This window comes from Ambystoma mexicanum, chromosome 7p (assembly GCF_040938575.1).
Source record: "Ambystoma mexicanum isolate Mex_15411 chromosome 7p, UKY_AmexF1_1, whole genome shotgun sequence".
NCBI lineage: Eukaryota > Metazoa > Chordata > Amphibia > Caudata > Ambystomatidae > Ambystoma > Ambystoma mexicanum.
The window spans coordinates 626,679,872-626,697,851 of NC_090939.1; the positions used below are offsets into that span (position 1 = coordinate 626,679,872).

A 17,980-nucleotide genomic window follows, 5' to 3' on the forward strand; every position below is an offset into this window, starting at 1 on the left:
ACACTCATTTGGCCCATTGGTTCAGTCTATGTTGTGAACTGTGTGCTGTTAACTCATATGTCACAAGAGTCAATTATGTTTAGGAGCTGCTCCCAAATTTCACCCAGTTCAGAGTTTCCAGTTTCAGCTTGTTGCTGAGTTGCTTTCTGAGGGCTGATTGGCTTGGTGCTTGTCAAATCTGCCCTGTTGAAGATTTCAATCAGAAGTCAAAGAGCCTGCACTAGATATCTGTAATCTGAGTGTGCAGAGTATCTTTACTCATTTTATATACAAGGCTCCGATCTGTTCATCATGGCACTTGGATTGTTATAGATTGCTTTGTTTTTTCACTCAACTCGTGCACAGGAGCTGGAGTGTTTGACTTATATTTTCCTCTACAGGTTTTTCAGAGATTTATGTTTCTGGTTAAATATACTATTTTTATGTTCAATCCTAAATGCAGGCCGTGGGAATTTTGCCTGGTGTGATTGTACATATTGCATGCACCTTCAAAATGCTGATACTAATTCTGAGGTAAATTAAGCAAATAAATGTTTCAAAGGTTTTTTTAAAAGTGTGAAGGGGAAACTGCCAGCTTTAATCTCCATCTTGCATAGCAGGTAGGGGGGTGATACTGGGAAGGCCCTTGGCACATTGTATGAAATCCAAATCAATTTAATTCCACTGTAGAAAATCACCCTGTCCATTTAAATTGAATTGTGTTGAGAACAGCCTGCCTTAATCCTTTCCATTAAATTGTGGGGAGGAGGAAGCTGTGTAGATCCTTAGCGCATTGAATTGACGTTAAATCAATACATTTCCATATAAAAAATCACAGGTTGAGTGTTGTTAGAATTCAAAACTAACAAAGTTAATGCTCAGTGTGTAAGAGCCGGTATAGACAATAAAGGCTTGGGTGACTGTCCTTCTGAAACCTCTGATTCCTGTTCCGAAGTGGGGTGTCCATAATCCCAAAATAAGTAGCCCTAAAACGCTGCTATTCAAGTGAATGTAGAGGGTGCAAAACGAAATTTCCCATTGATTCCATTGCCTCCCAAACCAAAATCCCAAAGCACTGCCTGTCCTTTGAATGTGTGTTGCAAAACCAATTTTTTTCCATTGTATTGTGAATGTTTTCTATTGGTTAATTTGCAATGAAATATTTTTTTTAAAACTTTATTTATACAACATCTACAACAAAAACCCAAGACAATCAATGTACAACAAATAAAACATGGTAAACAATACAAGAAAAGCAGAGCATTTTACACAGTTCAATGTACAGAATCGGATATACAACAGCGCAACCCCCCAATAAACCAAACAAATCTCTCAATCACCCCCCACCCAAAAACCACAATGTTAGAATAGCTGCAAAAATCTAGCCCATATTTTTTCAAACAAAGCCAATTTACCAAGTCTCCTACACATCACTCTCTCCATATTTGCCAATTCATGCATCTCAGACAACCACGTCTCAACATTCAATGTCAAAGCATTCTTCCAGTTCCTTAAGATAATTCTTTTACCAGTCATTGCCCACTCGGAACAACCACTTCTTCACACTCCGAGTGAGATCATCCAAAGACTCATCACTCCCCAATATGATCACACTAAAATCCAAAACCGGGAGACCAACAATCACTTCATCACATATACGTCCAATCTCACCTCAGAACAGCCTCACCAGCCTACAATCCCATAGAAGATGTTCCAGTGTACCAATTTCACATGAACACCTCCAACATTCTGCACTCTCCGACATCCCTCTTTTATGCATTCTCTCAGGCGTCCAATAAATGTGATTTAGAATTTTAACCCGTCTCGATCTTTCTGTGAGTCCCAGTGAGTACAACTTCACGTTCATACACATGTTTTGCCACAAGCCCTCCGTGATATCCAATCCGATTCTCCTGCCCCACTCCTCTCTTAAAGAATCATTCCCTTGAAAACACGATACCAACACTTTATACAGGCGACTGGCCAGACTTCCACCTGATCCCACCAAATCCCTTGCAAACAAATCCAACACAATTTTCTTCTCCAAATCCACAACACCAATTCCTCTTTTGAGCTTCACAAAGTCAGAAGCTCTAAAGTTTTCAATATCATATTGTTGCTGCAATTCCCTTGCGTTTATCCAACAACCATTTGTAAACAGGTCACCAACCCACCTCACCCCACCCAGAAACCAATCTGCCTAAAAAATCACCTTGCCATATAGCTTGATAGCAGGATTTAGCCACACCGAGGCACCAGGCTCCCTCAAAGCATCCACATCCAAATAATGACACAAACCCTTCCAAGCGCTCCTGAAGTCATCCATCAACAATTAGTGTCCACAACTATTCCTGGAAACCAAGGTCAACACAGCTCTGGAAGTAAGAGGTCCATTGAAACTGGTTACTGCCTCTACCCAAACATCCTGCAAATCCTCCACAAAGGGAACCAAAAATTCAGAAAAGAAGGCTAGGTGATATGCCCTGAAATTCGGCACCCCAAGACCACCCCTATGCAATGACAATTGTAACTTCCAGAATTTCAATCTCCGGGGCTTCCTATCCCACAAGAACTCCTGCAACAACCTGTCCAAATCTCTCCAAAACGTCTTAGGGAACATCAAAGGAACCATGCTCAAAACATAATTAATCCTCGGGGCAAATAGCATTTTTAAGGCGTTCACCTTACCCCACAAAGAAAGATTCAAAAGACTCCATCTCTCAAGATCCGCCCGCAAACCACTACACATGACCCACACATTTTCCTTAACCATGTCACCAATCCCCGGAGTAAGCCAAACCCCCAAATACAGCAATCTATCTGGACACCACCTGAAGCCCAAATCCACCACAAAACTCCTATCAACAGAATGTGTCAGAGGCATAATCTCCGATTTCTTCCAGTTAATTTTGTATCCAGAACAAAAGTTAAACTCCGCCATAGCATCCATCAATGCCGGTATAGACTTCTTGAGATCACTAAAATTTGCAATGAAATCTGATGTACGTTCTGACAGCAAATTTCTAAATTCTACCTGTCATATCTAAACTGTAAGTCCTTTAAACCTGTGTTGGTCAATTGGTGCAAGAAATTTGAATTTGTGATATTGTGTAGTGCCACAGAATTGGTGGTTGAGGTTGGTTGATAGTCTTCTTTGTCAAACCTTAAATAAATATATATATTTGTACTATACACCGGCCCGTTTCCTAGTCCATTGGTCAAATAGGGTATTGGTTGGGGTTGGTGCAAAATAAGTGGGAGGCCTCACTAAAGTTGAATCTGTATAAGCGCTTTGGGTGCACACCACCTTGCTTGGGGGGGAAGGAACTCTCTGAGTTGAGTGTGACCGCCTAATAAACTGCGACAATGGCTCAGCTCATCCTTATCTTTCTTCGCTAGTCTCATTCTATTCGGCCTCTCATACTCTCTGATCACAGAATCTGCTTCTTCTCACTGTCCCCAAACACCCCCTGTGCTTTTTCACGTTTCTGATCTTTTGCCCTTTCAGTCCTTATACACTGGAATTCTCTCCCTATCTCTATCCGCTCTTCTTCATCTCTTCGTATTTTTCAATCTAACTTGAAAACTCATCTTCTTCCACTTCATTCTACTTAGTGACTTTCTGTTTCTCTCCCCCTTCCGTTTTTAGACATTTTTTGTATTATCATGTACATTTTCTAATATTTTGTAATAGTGCTTTTGGTGAAAGCCGCTTTTTAAAGTCAATAAATGAAATTAAATGAAATGATAGACAGCACAGCATCTTTATCCTCCCACCCTGTAATTTTCTTTAAATAAAAAACACACACAACAAAAGGTTTAGCTAACAAAAAATGAAATAATTGCCTTCTGAAAAATAAATGGCTTTACAAACAAATTGCCTTCCCAAACTTAGATCACACATACAGGCACAGGCAGACAGACAGATACGACACACACACACTGTCTCTCTTTCCCTCCCTCTCACACTTTCTGCCTAAGAACTTACCCAAATAATTGGGCGAGAACCCAAATCACAAGCAAACTTAACCATCTGGCCCGAATCCTCACATTGCCCACAGGTTAATGCTGATGCACCCAAATCGGGAATTCGTTGGGAGATTCACAGGATTTTAACCCAGGCTTGGCAAGGGTGTAAGCCTCTATGATTATGCCATGATGGAATAGCTCCGTTGGATATTCTTCCACTCTCTCGCAGGATGGGATTTGCCTTCCTTTTTCAGATGATGTACTTTTCAGATGCTGTAGTGCAGCTACGTAAAGTAAACATACCGCTTTTATTTATTTTATTTTGACATTTCCCTATTGGTTGTTCAGAGGGCATGACCTTACCCTCCATGATGGTTTGGGGATAATTATTTGTTTTCCCTCAAACGGTTATAAACTGGTCTAGACGATTTTTTACTTTGCTGTTGCCAATTTGCAGTAAAGACGTTAATGCATAATACTCTTCTGGTTTCTTTGATGCTGGAATTGGGATGATTTCCCCAGATTAAAACCAGAAAAATCGGTCTCTCCAGATTCCGGAAAAACAAAAAGCCTACGAGCTATCACATACTACAACTCAACCGTGGTTGCTCGCTGCTATGGGCGGAGGGATCAGCCCTTTCACTTGAGTAGCAGGCAGCACAGTTCCCCTTTGTGTGCTTTATTTGCACTGGGAATGTGCCTCCTGCCTCTGAGCAGGGGTGTGTCTTCCTATACATATGTGTTGTTTGTATGTGCGGGCCTTTGTTGCAAAGCCCAAAAGCAGCGCACAATAATGCTAACAGTATTACATGGTTAGATTGGCATATTTTGTTGCAGCCAGGTTAGCTATCATTTCTTGCTCTAATTTCGTACTCTAGCATGGCATATATTATTGGTCATGAAGGGTAAAAGCAAACATAATATGCGTTAATACATGGCTAGATTTTCCTACATTGGTATAGCCAGTTTGGATATACTTTCTTTCTATGGCATGCCATTTTTAAATGCCTCGGAGTTATATAGTAATAGTGGCATATATTGGTGCAACTTGTATAGATATGTATGGGCACTTGTATAGCCTGTTGTCATCAACAGGTAACCCCTATGCACTCCTGCGGGGTCAAGCAGACCTCCTAAAATTCAAAAAGTTGTAACAAGATAATGTCACAGAAATATAACCTACGTTATAACAGTAAAATTACTCACGCTGCACAGATCACACACAACGTGCAACAGTACTTCATTGTGCATTAAATCAAATTTAATTCAACATATAATATAAATGTAACAAGTAACACCTTCACAAATGATAGTTACAGTACATTAGTTACAGCTTTCAGTCAAAATCATCATGTGCTCACAATTACTTTTCGAAGCATACTTTGTAGATTAAAAAGCATCTACAACATCCAAATTCCTTTAATTTAAATCAAGCAACAAAATCCTAATGGATATTGATTTAAGTCAGAGTTCCAACATTCAGTTCGTGGCCAATGCGTTTCGGATGTCAAATCCTTCATCGGGGCCTGTTCAACACTGACGTAACTTTCTAGCCATTTCCAATTTCATCTCTAAATCTGCAATTAAATATGGTAATCACCGTTAAATTATATCCTTCCTTATGTGTTTACAAATTATGATTAAAGTGTCCATATCAAAATGACTGACTTCCAATTTAGCTTGCTTCAAAAAACATAGTATCATAAAGTTCAGGAATCTTTAGATTATTCACTTGTTTTTCAGATCAGCATATAAAGAACAATAATAATTTACATCACCCTCAAAGATAAAAAATGAACTCATTAACTTAACATTTCCATCTTAGACTCTGTGTGAGAAAATATGTACCTGAGCCAAATTGTGCCAATGTCAGGAAATTGCAAAGAGTATCTTGTTCTACCAATAAAGTGAATGTGAAGCGATTCGTTGTCTTCCAAAACCGGAACCACCTATTGAGCAATAATTCGTCACGTTTTAGATGTGTGTGACACCAGTCACGAACAAACTAGAACTTACAAAGAGCGAGGTGGCGCTACATATAAACAGTATAAAATAGAAACGCCCCGCTAGGTTCAATATTGCATAACCGCATGCCTAACTCGGATGTTACCGTATATTCTATTCAGTTGATGTGGCGTGTAGGTAGTTTAATGTCTGCACGCGTTTTCATAAGTCAAGTCGTGAATTCTATGACATCGGAGCAGTCTAACGCTCGTGTTTTAATGTCCGCACTCAGTAACATAAGTCAAACAAGAAGATTTATGGCACAAGAGCAACCTATTGCTCATGCTTGCTTACCTAGCCAAAGGCTTGTGTAGAAACTCTTCGGCGTGCAGACAGTGATCGGCTAAGCCGCCTCGTCTTGCAATGCTAAGTGATATACAGACCGGTTGCCATGGACACTACGCGCATTCACACTCGTGCCCATGTCCCTGCGTGTCCGCCATCTTACTTGGGGTTTATTGCTAATGGTATTCTACGGTCGTTCCATAGTTATGAATAATTAAATGCTGTTTTGTTTGCGATTGTCATTAAGGGGCAGTAAATAATACTGTCCTTACGTCCCCATCCCTCGCAAAAACTTTTGGGTGCCGCTAAGCATTATTAGAATCTTGAGATGTTTTTATACCACTCTAACTCACTTCTTCAATCATAAATCCTCTACATCACTATCTTCCTCCGCCAAAAAACGTAGTTAACAGGATACAATGAGTACAGACCACAAGGCTACTCTTGCTAGATGTTAACACCATACATGTATAAACAGCTCAAATATGCCGCCAGTGGCATATGTAGCTCCCCGTTACAGGGTACATTCTCTCAAGCATACAACCATCAATAATCTTCTTAGATTGTTCAACTAGGAAATGTACCCAGACTTCTTTTACACAAAAATTATTTTCACAGAATTTTACACAATATGTTAGGGTTTTGACATCATAGACTCAGGTACCGTTCTGTCCCATCAAGACGGCTCACAGTTGACAGTCTTGCAATCCTAAAATCATTATGCATAAGAGTGTAATTTGGAGTATGCATAGTCAAAACCAGTTATCTAATCAGGTTATGTTGAACATAACAAGTAATTCAGTTAATCAAGTCATTAATTAGGTTCAGCCATCTGTCCTGTCCAAGATGATGGCTCACATTCTCATCACTGGCAACAGCCATTACATTTGAGTTAGGCCTTAGCCTGCAACATTGCTAACTCACAAAAAACACATCAAATCAAACTCACAATTCATTCCCCTTGGTGTGAGGGAATCTAATCTCTCAATCAAAGTAATCTCTTTCTGTAACAGTTTCTTATTAGGGGTGTCACGGTATTAGTTTTAATGGCGGTACGATAACCTTCTTGCCAAATGACGGTATATCATGGTTATCGCAATGTAGCAGGTGGAGTTAACTAATCTTAACAAATATGTTTACAAATTTAACAAATATGTTTACCTTACAGCCTTTAGTTTACTTGCGGGCCAAAAGGTGTTCAGTAGTCACAGACATTTTACCCTTTGGTATGGCAGCAGGGAATACCTGCAGAGATGAGTGAATTTCGTGGTGTGACTTATTATATGTAAATTCAATGATAGAACCAGCGAAATCCCCCATTGTCATATGTTTAGAAAACATTATCCATTATAAATATATAAACCCCAAAGCCGTCAACCCCAAGTAAATCCTTTTCCTTCTTTGCACTATATTTATTCTTCCTATTGCTAACATAATGATTTTGTGTCAGGCACGTGTGGTTACGGAATGGCATCAAAAACTACTCCAACTGAAACTACTTGAACCAAAAAAAAGAACTTTTTTTTACATTGCCTTTTTGCATTTGAAGTTCTTTAACTTACCATTAAGTCAATGCTTTTTAGTTATCTTACGAATACGCAGGCAGGATTTTCCAGCTGTAGCAAGGTAGCATTTTGAAACTTGTCTCTGCACATATTTAGCTGATCCTCCAGGAATCTAAGGCGGCTGCAGAATTGGTCTTTCATGGCGCTCACTCGTTGATCGCCTTGAATGAAAGAGTGACTAGTAAGTGTTATAAGGCACATTTTGAGCATTGAGCTTGCTGCTCAGTCACAGGTCATCGGTTTGAAAATTGGCATCGACTTGCATTTTTTTGGAACCACATGGCATGGCCATCATGATCCCTTGCTGCGACAAAATTTGTTTTGGCAACTCTTTATCCCATTAAAAGGGAGAAAAGTCACTCGTATGCGGTCTGAAAGCCCCTGTCATTGTGTTTCTTTTGTCAAAATGTCATAGCCAACACGGACACACCGAAAGGTTGCATAGTGATATAATCACTATAGCTTGTTTACCAACTGCCTGGTGTATTATGAAGGTCTGATGTCAGAGTCACCACTGACCATATAATCCTAAAGGGACAGCGCTCAGTAGGCACGGTTGATTTCTTTCTTGATTCTTGCAATACATGTTCATTTACCTTCTTAAAGATAGTGGCAAAAAAACAAAAAACTATGAAAATGACAAAGTTCAAATGCATATCGGCACACATATGGAATAGACCACCACCTCACCACAGCCCCATCATTACCGTTTTCCCAAGGTCTGAATGCATTAGGACCCTTGTGATGCGAGTTCAGAGGGAGGAATGCTTTCATGCGTGGTGTCACAAATTGAGAATAGACCTAAAAAATATTTCACCCCCATTGCTCTAGATACTTCAAATTGAATGTAGAATCTGTCCTGCCTGCTTGAGTCCAGTGCCATATGCAGAAGGCAGGTGGGTGAAGCATCAAGCCAAGCAACAACTCTAGTGCCAATGTGCAAATCTTCAGAGGACAGTGAGGGGGCAGTTTATTTACTAGCAGAAAGCAATGATAGGCCCAGTGTTCACAGAGTCTACAGCAGGGTCGGACTGGGGCATAAAATTGTCTGTGGCACCAACATAAAAGTGGCACACAGTTGCAAATGGGAATTCATTCCTTTTGGAACACTATTTGAATAGTAATTAAGGGGGAGATTCTTGATAAAATGTGATGCAAATTGTACATTTAAAAGAATATTTATTCAGCAACAGTGGTCAAAACTATTAGCCGCATAGTGAAGTCACTCATCAAACTGGCCCACTTTGGCCAAAAAAGTGCCCCACTTTGACCCAAAAAACTGGCCCACACAAGCATTTTGTTTATTTGGTTCGGCCATGGGCATATTGCCTTAAAGGCCAGTCAATGCCTGGTCTACAGAGCTAAAGTTGTTTGTGGACATGCATCAGAAAGGCATCCAGTTCATTCCCACCTCTGAATTTCTGGGATGTGTAGTACCCCATTTTTCAAATTGGTGGGAAAACTACAAATCCCAGAATTCTAAGCTAAAACAGAACTGGGTGGCTATCCGATCCATGACCATGAGAAACTTAAATACCTTGAATCTAAACCTTGGGGAGAGTAATTAGATATGCATGACTTCACTGGCCGTCCATTTTTGTTTTACAATTTGCACAGCCAGAGCAAGAGCTGTTCCAATGTGTGTTTGCTTAGTGCTGTAGGACCTTAACTTACTGAACTAACGGCAGATGATGCCGGGCCAGGCTGAATCGATACATTTCTGCTCCTGTTGGCTGAGTGGTTTGAAAAGGCTGCAGTGCAAGACCAAGTCTGTGCAGCACTTGCTTACTGCAGCCTTTTCAAATCAGATTGAAAAGCACACTTAACGGTATCAACGGTATACCGGTATAAACAACGTGGCGGTTATTATTGTTCAATTAAGTTGTTCACGGTATCTTTAACGGTATACCGTTATACCGTTATATCCCTAATTGATATCACCCCCTCTCTTTCCCATTTTGACTTAGTCCAGGATTACACACCTAATTTGAGAAATATTATGTCTTGCCTCCATGAAGGTGATTTGGTATTTTTAGTTCTTATTTGAGACTTGTGTTCTGTCCAACATATTTTTGATTTTTGTGTGGTCATCCCTACGTAAAACAATCCGCTGGGGCATTTCAATGCATACACACCATTACTAGAATCACATGTACATGAATGATTCAGTTTAATTTCATTACCCTTAATAATGTTGTCACAGTGCTGACAGTTTAGGCAAGGTACCCTTGTGTTTAGATACAGATGTTTTGTTACTGTCCAACAATTCAGCCCTGATCAGTGTGTTGCGAAACGCCTGTCTGTTACGGTAGGCAAAAGTCAGTATTTCAGGCAGTGGCCAGTTTCTCTTTATAATTTTCTTGATTTGTCCACTTTGTAATTAATGGGTAGTGACATAAACTATTGACTGGTCACCCACATTTTGTTTTGTTTTGTTTTGTTTTTAATAGGGACTCTCATGGCATCCTAGCTACTTTCAATGCCACCTCATCTATGAGATCTTTCTTGCATCCTCTTTGTTGAAACATTCCTTTTTGGAGTTCCTGCTTGTCTCCCATATTCTTCTTCCGCTGAGATGTTTCTTCGATAAACTGGCTAATCGGGACACTATCGATTGTCCTCCTAGGATGAAAACTGGTAGCTAATAATAAGCTATTTCTGTCAGTAGGTTTTGTGAAGATATGAGTGTGTAGTTCCAATTCTGTACAGTAGATTTCTACATCCAAGAAGTGGATTGTAGATTTACTGTATTCAGAGGGGAATTTAATTTGCGGATGCATTGAAATCATCATCTAAAACAACTCCTTTAGTTCACTCTCTGGTCCATGCCAAATCCTGAAGACATCATCTATATATGTCACATACATGGTAAGATGTTTCAACCCTCTGTCGCAATGGAGCACATGTTCTGTTTCTAGAAACAACATGTAAGGGTTGGCATAGCATGGGGTCATGCCTGCCCCCATGCTAGTGCCCGACACTTGCAGATAGTAATTGTCTCCAAACATAAAGAAATTGTTCATTAACATTAATTTCAGTAGTTTCAATATGAAAAACTTCGTCGTTAGCAAATGTTCCTGTCTGTAGTAAGAGCCACTCCATCGTCTCCATGCCAGCTTCAAGCGCAATATTTGTGTAAAGAGACGTGACATCCATCGTAAATAAGATGTCATGCCCCACTGCAAATATGATACCAGCCAACTTTGACAGAAAATCTCTGGTGTCTTTAATACATGTAGAGGTGTTCTATATCAAGGGTTGTATCAATTTGTCCAGATATTTAGTTATCGGCTCTATAGCACGCCCCATAGCTGCTATCATAGGTCTGCCTGGTGGTTTTTTAAGACTCATGTGTATTTTTGGTAAAATATAGACTACAGGTGTGATAGGGTGCGTTGTCTCCAAAAATCAACTTGTCTTCTCTGTTATATGGTTGCTACTTTCTGCCTCATCTAGCATTTCTTTAATTAATTCCTGCACTTTCTCAGTTGAATCAAAGGATATTTCTTTGTATGTACTTTTGTCAGCCAGTTGTATTTCAACTTCTGATATATAATCTTCCTGGTTTAAATATTATGTCTCGATTATCCAATAAACCTTTCAGTTTTCGAGAAGTTACAATATTGTTTTTTCTGTTTGTAACTAAGTTTCTTCAGATCATCCAATACCTTCTTTTCGAACACTGATAATACATGGTTCTGTACTGGGTGGTAAGACGTGCTTTTCGGAGCCATTTCTAATGGTCCGCTCTGTTCATTTAGAAATTCCTGTGAAATCCTCCTCTATACCATCGAAAAAGACCTTCAATTTTAACTTGCGCATCAACTTAAAAAGGTCTATTTGTTATTTCAATAAATTACTGGAATACTGAGGAACAAATGACAATCCCTTATGTAAAACTTTCAAATCCATTTTAGACGCAGTTTAGGAGGAGATATTAACCACTAACCTCTTTTGGTGTTCTTCCGCTGTGATTTTTTTCTTTTTTCCTCTCCTGATTGATTTGCCTCTAAAAAAAGGGGCAGCTCCAATTGTTGTTTCACTTTCCACTGTCCTAGTTTCTTCTGTTACTTTCGCTACTTCTGGAACTATTTCAAGTTCTGTGTACTCGACGCATCTGATGATTCTGGTTTAGAGTTAGGGACCTTTGGTTTGGGACGTTGAGGATTTGATGGTCTAGGTTATTTTTTTACTATAATAGTCCTGCCATGTATAGATGATGTCCAGTTTGTAATCTTGTGTATCCCTACGAAATTTTCTAATTTTTGTAACCTCTAGCTCCTGTTTATATCTTGCTAATATAAAGTTGGTATTTATTTTATTTATTTATTTATTTATTTGAATTTATAAAGCGCACAGCGGTCCTGAGGCATCGTGGCACTGTTACAGAATATTCACTTACACACAACTTAGAGAAACAGAATCATGAAAACAGACTTGAGAGGGTACAAAAACAATGTTGTGGAGGTGTTCCTTTCTGAATGGCATGAGAGAGTTTTCGTTTCTTAGGCTGAATGGGGGGATGTTCCAGGCTTTAGGGGCTAGCACTTCAAGCTAGTACCGCCAGCTTTGGCTCTGTTGAAAGCTGGGACTGAGAGTAGGTGAGAGTATTGGTCCCGTTTTGGTCTCAGAGCGGGCACCTGGTGTATTCGTTCAGCTAGGTAGGATGGGAAGGACTGGGAGAGGCATCTGTGTGTGATAGTGAGGGCCATGAACAAAATGAGCTCTTTGATTGGGAGCCAGTGGGCATCTTTTCTCGCCCTGGAGATGTGCTCTCTCTTAGGGATGCTTAGACCGGCTCTGAGAGCATTGTTTTGCACAGTTTGCAGTTTGCTGATGTTATTGGCGGATGTTCCTAGAAGTAGAATGTTGCAATAGTCTACCTTTGCGCCAATGATGGCTCTTGCAATGTTGAGACGATTACTTGGTGACAAATGAGGTTTCACTGCGTTGATGATTTTAGTGGTGAGGGCAGCGGATGATGAAATGGTGTTAACTTGTCTTTCCATAGATAAAGTGGAATCCAGGTATACATCCAGAGTTTTCACTGCAGCAGAGACTGTGATGACAGTGTTCTCAATGCTGAAGGTGCTGTAGTTGGAGTTTAATTTTTTTTATTTCAGCATCCTCTAGGGTTCTATCAATTTCTTCTTTTGATAAAGTTTTACTCAAACTCGTTTTGATATTTGTAATTTCCTCCTCAAGGATAGTCAGATTGTGTGCCAACTCCTCTATTGTTAGCAATATTAGATCTAAGGAGCATTTGTTTAATATTTGTCTCCACCGTTTAACAAAGTTTGGATTTTCCTTGCAAGAGTAGCCTTGTGGTCTGTACTTATTGTATCCCGTTAACTACGGTTTTTGGCGGATGAAGATAGTGATGTAGAGGATTTCTGATTGAAGAAGTGAGTTAGAGTGGTATAAAAACATTTCAAGATTCTAATAGTGCTTAGCGGCGCCCAAATGTTTTTGCGAGGGATGGGGACCTAAGGACAGTATTATTTACTGCCCCTTACTGACAATCCCCATCCTTTCGCAAACAAAACAGCCTTTAATTATTTATAACTATGGAACAACCGTAGAATACCATTAGAACAAGCCCTAAGTAAGATGGCGGACACGCAGGGACATGGGCACGAGTGCGCATGGAGTAGTGTCCATGGCAACCGGTCTGTTTACCACTTAGCGTTGCAAGACGAGAAGCCTTAGCCGATCACTGTCTGCACGCCGAAGAGCTTCTACACAAGCATTTGGCTAGGTAAGCAAGCATGAGCATTAGGTTGCTCTTGTGTCATAAATGACTTATGTAACCGAGTGCGGACATTAAAACATGAGCGTTAAACTGCTCCGATGTTATAGAATTCATGACTTCACTTATGAGAACACGTGCAGACATTAAACTGCTTCACACCACATCAACTGAACAGAATACACAGTACTATCCGAGTTAGGCATGAGGTCATGTAATATTGAACCTAGCGGGGCGTTTCTATTTTATACCGTTTATATGTAGTGCCACCTCGCTCTTTGTAAGTTCTAGTTTGTCAGTGACTGGTATCACACACATCTAAAACGTAACCATGTATTGCTCTATATGTGATTCCGGTTTTGGGAGACAACAAATCGCTTCAAATTCACTTTGTTGTTGGAACGAGATACTCTCTGCAATTGCCTGACATTGCCACAATTTGGCTCAGGTACATATTTTCTCACATGGAGTATAAGATGGAAATGTTAAGTTAGTGAGTTCATTTTTATTCTTTGAGAGTGATGTAAACTATTATTGTTCTATGTAGGTCGGATCAGAAAAACAAGTGAAGAATCTAAAGATTCCTGAACTGTATGATGCTGCATTTTTTGAAGCAAGCTAAATTGGAGGTCAGTCCTTTTGATATGGACACTTTCATCGTAACTTGTAAACACATAAGAAAGGTTATAATTTAACAGTGATTACGATATTTAATTGCAGAATTACAGATGAAATTTGAAATGGGTAGAAAGTTACGTCAGTGTTGAACAGGCCCTAATGAAGGATTTGACATCTGAAACGCGTGGGCCACGAACTGAATGTTGGAACTATGACTTAAATTAATATCCGTTAGGATTTTGGTGCTTGATTTAAATAACAGGAATTTGGATGTTCTAGATGCTTTTTAATCTACAAACTGAGCTTCGAAAAGAAATTGTGAGCACATGATGATTTTGACAGAAATCTGTTACTAATGTACTGTAACTATCATTTTTGAAGGTGTTACTTTTTACATTTATATTATATGTTGAATTAAATTTGATTTAATGAACAATGAAGTACTGTTGCACGGTGTGTGTGATCTGTGCAGCGTGAGCAATTTTACTGTTACAACGTAGGTTATATTTCTGTGACATTATCTTGTTACTAATTTTTGAACATTAGGAGGTCTGCTTGACCCCGCAGGAGTGCATTGGTGTTACCTCTTGGCGACAACAGGCTATAGGTATATTTTTTTCATGATGATCTCCAAGGGCCAACAGCTAATAGCACATTGCACCTGAAGTAACATAACTATATTTAAATGTTCTACATGTTTACATGAACTAATATTAACATTTCACATGTCTACTACTAGCTTGTGAAAGAACTGGAGTGCCCCTCTACGTATTGCGTAAATAACTTTTCCATGTATGGGCACTGCCTGCATGAAAAAGGTTTTTATACTGCATATTTTGTGGGCATAGTCATAATGAAAATGTGTTGAAATTCCGCCTTTGCACTGTTGGTGACTTGCATCGATTGGGCTTTTTCATCTGCTACCATACACAGCCAATTGCAGACTTTGTATCGTTTCCCACATGTTTTACAGAAAGAGCTGTAAAATGCACCCTTTTAACCATTATTTAAAAAATGTTCTCAGTGGGAGGACCTCCACGAATGCCCCTCAGTCGCTCCTGCATTTTCGGGGCAAACATTTACTCCCTTCCAATTCAAAAATGCACCAGCTGCCACTACAACACAGTGATTATTTCTCTCCAGCGTTCAGATACAAACGCTCTGGTTTGTCCTGATTTGCATTTAGGAACATTAAGGTGTAATTAATGTGTGATCCCTGCAGACACAGTAGTGAGTGGGTGATTGTCAGTGGCTATAGCTGCAGGTGGCAGGTAATTAGAAATGGAAGGGTTACATGAAGATATATGATACACTTTCTTTCACTGTGTTTCTTTCGGGCTTGATAAAGTTTAAAACCCTATTAGATTGTTTAGGCTTCCATTACTTTGCATGCTGGTAATTTTAAACTTCTCTTCACAATGAGGAAAATACAATCAACATAGAATGACAATTATCTGGTTGTTTTAATATGTGATTTGTGAACGTTTCAAGTGATGCCTACAAAACACGATTTTAATATCTTTTGGTACTTTGCATCGTTGGTGCGAGTGGTCGCACTTTACAGAGGGGTGCGGAAGTGCGGGCATGCAGAAATAGCAGCGGCTTGCAACGATCCTGGATTGGTCTTGGTTTGCTCTGGCTGTGTGCATGTTAGGTGCACGTTGCAGTTCACTTGCGTGTTTCCGAGAGGTAGCCTGCTGCCGGTCTCTTGCGAGGAATAACTAGCAGAGAGGCCTCAATCCTTGCATGGGAGACAGTGACAGGGAAATCTAGAAGCTAGTTGGGACCCAATCAGAGCAGCCAGAGGGCTTCTGGGTGAAGGAGAAAATCCTTGACGGAAGCCCTTGACCAGATCTATGCTGTTCCCAGAGGAGCCCTGGTGTTTTTCCCTGATCAAAGCCTCCCTTGTAAGTAGAGATATCCTAAATACCATCAAGAGTGTGAGAGGGGGGCAGCCTGGGGACCTGAGGAGCCTTTCTGGTGTATGCAACAATGTATGCAGCGGGTAATAGGAAAAGAAAGAGCTACGTGGACAGAGATTCTATGCAGACCCGGCTGGCAACCCCTGACTTTGAGGGTTTCAACCTCCAGAGCCACATCCACCCTCGTAAGTGAAGTCTGTTCTTCGGACACTGGTGTTCCCCACTGGGGTTCGATCTCATCTTGGAGGCATTCGCCTTTCCATCGACCACCCTCAAATAGGCGAATCACGCAGCGCAGCGAACTTGCGGAAAGTGTTGATCCTCAAAAAATAGCCTCTCTGATGTGCAAGCAGTGGGAACTCTACAGTGTAACTCCTTTGTACAGCTTCTCGCACACAATTCTCAATGATTACTCGCAACATCTGGCATTGTTCATCGCGGCAGAGAAGCAAAAAGGCATAGCTGTGGATGTGGGTATAGATCTTGATGTTAAAGTGAGTGTAACCACACTTTTGGGGTTCAAAGGCTGAGAACGTGACCCAGGAGCAATCCTAATTGAGCTTTTGTGAAAATCACAGTATGGGGCTCCAAACTCAGAAGCTAAGTTTGTATGGACCGCTTGGTTCTGTTGTACATTTGGAGAACCTGCGTTATTGGACTTCTTACCAGAGATGTTCACCTGCCTTGCTTTGTTTTTGGTGTATGGCAACACGGCTTTCACTGCAGTACTTGGGAGCTGGTTCAAAAATACCTTTGAGTGCTTTATTAGTACCTTTGTCATCAGCTCACATGACCTCTCATGGATTGATGCCATGTGGGCTGGCTATGGCGAACAGGGCCAACTGATGTGCACAGAACTTCAATTTTCTGTACCGATCCAGCCACACAGCCTTGACATTTCCTATGCCATCCATCCTGAGAAGTCTGAGCCCTGTGGAATGATATTCACAAGAACGCAGACGAGGTCACAGAGAAAGAGGTTCTGTTGTTCTTGAACTGTCTGTATTCACACTTCTTCCGTCACTTCAAATTCCATCTGTCTGCTACGAAGCTGGTGAAAGTCTCCACGTATGTGGCTTCAGCTCACTGTGATGGCAAAGTTAAGTTCTGGTGCAGTGATCATTTTATCTGGTGTTGGCATTACTGACTGAGCTGGCCATCAATCGAATACAGTATTAGGCTCCGCCACAATTGTCCTTTCTACGCAATACTGAAGTGAAGATCTGAGCAGTCCTTCACACTCGTTTGGCCCATTGGTTCAGTCTATGTTGTGAATTGTGTGCTGTTAACTTGTATGTCACAAGAGTCAAATGTGTTTAGGAGCTGCTCCCAAATTTCACCCAGTTCAGAGTTTCCAGTTTCAGCTTGTTGCTGAGTTGCTTTCTGAGGGCTGATTGGCTTGGTGGTTGTCAAATCTGCTCTGTTGAAGATTTCAATCAGAAGTCAAAGAGCCTGCACTAGATATCTGTAATCTGAGTGTGCAGAGTATTCTTACTCATTTTATCTACAAGACTCAGATTTGTTCATCATGGCACTTGGATTGTTATCGATTGCTTTGTTTTTTCACTCAACTCGTGCACCGGAGTTGGAGTGTTTGACTTATTTTTTCCTCTGCAGGTTTTTCAGAGATTTATTTTTTCTGGTTAAATATACTATTTTTATGTTAAATCCTAAATGCAGGCCGTGTGAATTTTGCCTGGTGTGATTGTACATATTGCATGCACCTTCAAAATGCTGATACTAATTCTGAGGTAAATTAAGCAAATAAATGTTTCAAAGGTTTTTTTTTAAAGTGTGAGGGGGAAACTGCCAGCTTTAATCTCCATCTTGCATAGCGGGTAGTGGGGTGATACTGGGAAGGCCCTTGGCACATTGTATGAAATCCAATT

General features: G+C 40.4%; 1 pseudogene; it reads left to right on the forward strand.

Moving 5' to 3' along the window:
• Window positions 1-436: 436 nt before the first annotated feature.
• LOC138525972 (centromere protein L-like) lies at window positions 437-17,270 on the forward strand (annotated as a pseudogene).
• Window positions 17,271-17,980: the final 710 nt, after the last annotated feature.